A 4,955-nucleotide genomic window follows, 5' to 3' on the forward strand; every position below is an offset into this window, starting at 1 on the left:
AATAAATAAATAAATAAACTGGGACAAATGTAGGACAAAAATTTCAAATGGAGGGCACTTTTTAAATAAAAAATGGAGGACACACAAAAAAATTTGCTGATTTTTAAAAAATGTTAAGATAAATGCATGTTTCTGAGGCTTCTATAGACAATTGCCCCACCATGCCCCTCGCGCGAGACGCCAAAGGCCCCGGCGGCAATCGGCGGCAGGACCGGGCTGGGGCCGGTCCCAAGGCCTTGCCGGGCCGCATCCGGCCCGCAGGCCGCAGGTTGCCTACCCCTGGTCTAAAGGGAAAGGCAAGATTCAGCATCCGCATTGTGTCTCCCTCTTCTTGAGCTAATGGAATGCAATACAGCACACTATGCACACGGCAGCACACTATTACAGGCTCTTTCCCTCTGAGCTATCAGTCCTCCAAGTCCTAGAATAAAAAGAAAGGACAGCAAATAGGGCACCAGTGTCGCCTCTAGGAAAGGGGCTCCAAGGAGAAGCCACCAAAGGAGGTCCTCTCCTGTGTTCCTATCAGATGAGTGGGAACCAAGAGAAGATTTCAAAACACAAGCAGGATCATATGTGGAGATACAATCTGTCATGATGGGAGCTGTAATCAAAAATATCAGGAGAGCCAAAGTTTCCCTATCCCTGTTTCGAATTAAGTTGTCACCACAACACACTAGCAGGTGCCACTGTACAAAACGTTGCCTGGATTTCTGAGCCACAAATGCAAACCAAGCAACTGTGCATACCGCATAAATGTTGTTAAGGAACAGAGGCTATAAGAGTTCATGCGCCCCATGCGTCATCAACACTGTGATTTCTCTTCATTATGATATAGATAATTCAATTAATGGACAAGTGCCACTGTTCAGTCCCCAAAGCACTGAGGTGCGAGGGAAGAGATGGCAGATGCCACAGCTAATTAACAGAAATAATAAAGATCTTTTTCAGTGCCGGAAGGTAGGAAAATATAGTCGGAAAAAAAATTATCAGATCCATTGTTCCAAGTAACACTTTGTTTGTGGAGATCAAAAGTGAAAAACTGGTAAATCAGGTTCTCATATCAAGACAGAAGGACTGCTATCTCCTGATAAGGCATGGATGGCAACTATGGTGGGCGCGTGAGCCAGTGTTTGTCCTCTCCAGCAAGACAAGCAGCTGGAACCAAAACTAATGTCCATTGTTCATGTTCAGACATGTCTGAACAGTTTTTGTATTTTAGGGAGACGTCTGCCCATTGCTGTTGTCTGCCTTCAAGCAGTTTCCAAATTATGGCAACCCTAAAGCAAACCTATCATGGCGTTTTCTTGGCAAGATTTGTCCAGAGGAGGTTTGCCTTTGCTTGGATCTGAGGCCAAGAGAGTGTGACTTGCCCAAAGCCATGCCCAAACAAGGATTCGAATCCTGGTCTCCCATACTCCAGCCTTTAAACCATTATACCACATTGGCTCTCGCTCAAAACATACGGTTACATATAAAAAATGGTTGCTTTTTGTATAGGAAACAAGTTTCCTGGGCAAATGTCTTCGCACAGGTTCGCTTCAGGGTCACCATAAGTCAGAAACAATTTAAAGGCAGATGAAGGAAACAACAAATTATGCTTTTACTGTACCTTTTAACTATGTTTTATTGTGTTGTTAGCTGCTACACCTTAGTGTTTTTAACAGAACTGCTTATTTAATGTTCCTTTAACTTTTGTAGCATATATAGGGCTTTAGGGACATTTGTTTTCATGTTATCCACCATAAACCTTGTGCTGAAAGAAGGCAGGGTAAAACTTCTGAATGGTAATAAATAAATACTTTTTAACTTGACTTAACTTGACAGGCCATCCATCATGTAAAGATGAGGAAAGCTGTGTCTTACACTCCAACATTTCACAGATGAAAACTAAGACAGGTGTGACCATAGGACATCAGATCATAGTCAAGACGGCAAAGGTTATTCGTGGGGAAGTAAACACAAGCTAGGAGAGGCTGCAGCAATTTGCTTTTGCCTGAGTCTACTGAGAAGAGCAAGATCCGATCCCTTTCTTTCCACTGATTTGAGTACAAACTGCTTTTGCCCTCTGAACTCTGTTTGCAGCAAGGAAAGTAAGTTGGAGACCAGTGGGGGAAAGCAAGAGGAAGAAAAATAAACTAGGATATTTTAAAAAGGATTGTAAATAGTGAGAACAAAAGAGAATTAATCAGGACTGTCTCTAAGTAATCCAAAGAAATTATCACCATCTTTTCCAGTTCCTTTTTTTTTTTAAGGCTTGTCTAGGCTTGTTTGATTGACTTAGGGGACTTGGTGGTCTAACCTGTTTTGTCACAACTTACCTTCTTAGCCCCGATTCTGGCAAATCAGATCCAGCAATAATGGCTCGGGAGAAAGAGTTCTTCATGGTCAGATGTCAAAATATCTTTGCGGCAGGAGAGCAGAAGATGGCTTCAAAGGCAGAATAGTCAGATATACTGAGAGATGGTGAACGATTTAGGTCCATAGGGTAGGGGAAGTAGCTATGGAATGGATGTTGGACTGTAGGTGGCTGTAAAAGGGTTATAGCTAGCTTGGTCCACTGCCACTTACTCCTTACAGGTCCTCCCAGTTGCTCCAGTCTTGGGAAGAAGATGCTTTGGGAATCTAAGCAAACCCACCAGCATCAGTAGGGAACTTTGAACCCTCCCAAAGCCTCTTCCTTAAGTGGCCCAGGAACTTGGTGAGTTTTACTTGCCGGTGCTCCTCCACAGCTGCTGCCACCAGAAATGCCACTGAAAGCCTTAGAAGAAACACGCCCAGCCTTGAAGCTGCCAACTGGACTCTCCGTTCAAAGTTCAGATCATGCGAACAGGTGACTGAGTCTTCACACGCCCTTGTTGTCTCTTTATTTCCTACGGGGAACAGAAAGTCCTGTTAGGGCATGGGACAGTGAGCGGACAGAACAACTCCATATGACAAAAGACGGGGGACGCCCAAAGGAATTGACCAAGGAGTGAAAAAAGGAAGCTGTTAATCACAAGAGACACACAATATACAGAAAGGAATGCACCGCCACCGGATGTTGTGGTGTGGCACCACGCCAGTGGCTTGAAATGTCTTTTGTTTTGATTTTTCCAAAAAATTGAGCAAATTCATAGAGGGCGGGGTGTTACTCAGACACTGAAAATAATCCTGGTAGAAGCTGGGTTGCTCACGTGCATTTCAAACATACCTGAGTAAGTTTGCAGGGCTGCCAAAACACAACACACTTAACCCAGGATAACAATCTCCTTTTCCCCCCCCTGAGTTTCTAAAAGATTCACATTGTCAGCTGTGCGAATAACTGACGCAAACAGACCTGGGAGAAAACTTTGCATGCCTTGAACGTGTTTAGAATACATCCACTTCATCGAGTCCATCTTTATTCGCAGTGCTGACACGTATGTGCACCAGAACTGGCAGAGATACACTTCTATGGTGTGAACAACAAACCCAGAAGGGTGGGATTATTCACATAGTGACACTAAAAGAAACAATATCAGAATAACCCCAGGACTATTATTTAGTTGTTACAAGTGGCTCATGAAATTTGGTTGCTGATAACAGGAGTCACATGGAGCCTTGTCTTGCAGTATGGAAAGCTGTTCTACAGTGTTCCTAGTCAGTCACTGTCTGTGGGGGGAAACATTTCACAGATTAAAACCAGGACACACATTGTCAAGCATCATCAGAGTGTGGTCAAGATGATAAGAATTATTCATAAGCAAGGATATACAAGATAGCAAAGGCTGCAGCAGTTTGCTTTTGTCTGAGGCTACTGAGAAGGGAAAGAGTCCACCCACTCCTACTGAATTAATATAGTGAAAACTTCTTTTGCACTTTGAACTCAGTTTGCAGCAATGGACGCAAGCTGAGTAGAAAGTGGGAGGAGGACAGAAAAAACTGGGACATTTGAAAAGAAGTTGAGAAAGTGGGAGAACAGAGGATTAACTGGGACTGTCCCTAGCAAACTGGAACAGCTGGAGGCTATGCCCACGGCACCTTTTAAGATAATTTAAGTCTCAAAGGTGCTACAAGATCTATGTAGTAGATTGTGTTTTGCAGCAGGGCTCCAGGAGACCAGGGATGAAATCTCAGGTCAGCCATAGAAACCCACTGGGTGACCTTGCATAAGTCACACTCTCTCAGTTTACTGTTGTTTGTTTATTTATTTGTTTACGGTATTTATACCCCGCCCTTCAGCCCCAAAGGCTCTTAGAGCGGCTTATAATTATGGTTATTATTTTTAATTAGACAGTTCCTTGCCCTGCTAGTAACCAGCCTTGATTCTTTTGGGAAAAGGCGGGCTATAAATATTATTATTATTATTGTTGTTATTGTTGTTGTTGAGGAGATCAGGGCTGAAATCTCAGGTCATAGAAACCTTAAATGTATGTTTTATCTTAAATCTTAAATGTATATTTTATCCTTATTGTATTTTTACTGTTTGTAACCCACCTTGATTCCTTCAGGAAAAGGTGGGCTATATATATATAATTAATAATAATAATAACAATAATAATAATAAAATATAATAATATAATATATTATACAAATAATATAATAATTATTAATAATATAATATATAATAATATATAATATTATATGAACAATATAATAATTATTAATAATATAGAATAATATAGAATACTGATAATTTTATGGTATTTATATATTATTTATATAATTATAATAATTATATAATAATAATAATAATAATAATAATATTGCAGGAGACCAGGGCTGAAATCTCAGCTCAGCCATAGAAACCCACTGAGGAAACTTTCCACAACAAGCCTCACTCTCTCAGCCTCAGAGGAAGGCTAAGGTTAAAACCCTATGAAATCCATTGGGTCACCATTTTAGGAAAGAAACTGGCAAGGGCCCAAGGAAAGGGCAGCTTGCTGGCTTCAAGCGCAGCAACTGCGCAGCCTCAGAACGCTGGGCGCATGCGCAGT

Source organism: Sceloporus undulatus, unplaced genomic scaffold, assembly GCF_019175285.1.
Source record: "Sceloporus undulatus isolate JIND9_A2432 ecotype Alabama unplaced genomic scaffold, SceUnd_v1.1 scaffold_23, whole genome shotgun sequence".
In the NCBI taxonomy this organism is placed as follows: domain Eukaryota; kingdom Metazoa; phylum Chordata; class Lepidosauria; order Squamata; family Phrynosomatidae; genus Sceloporus; species Sceloporus undulatus.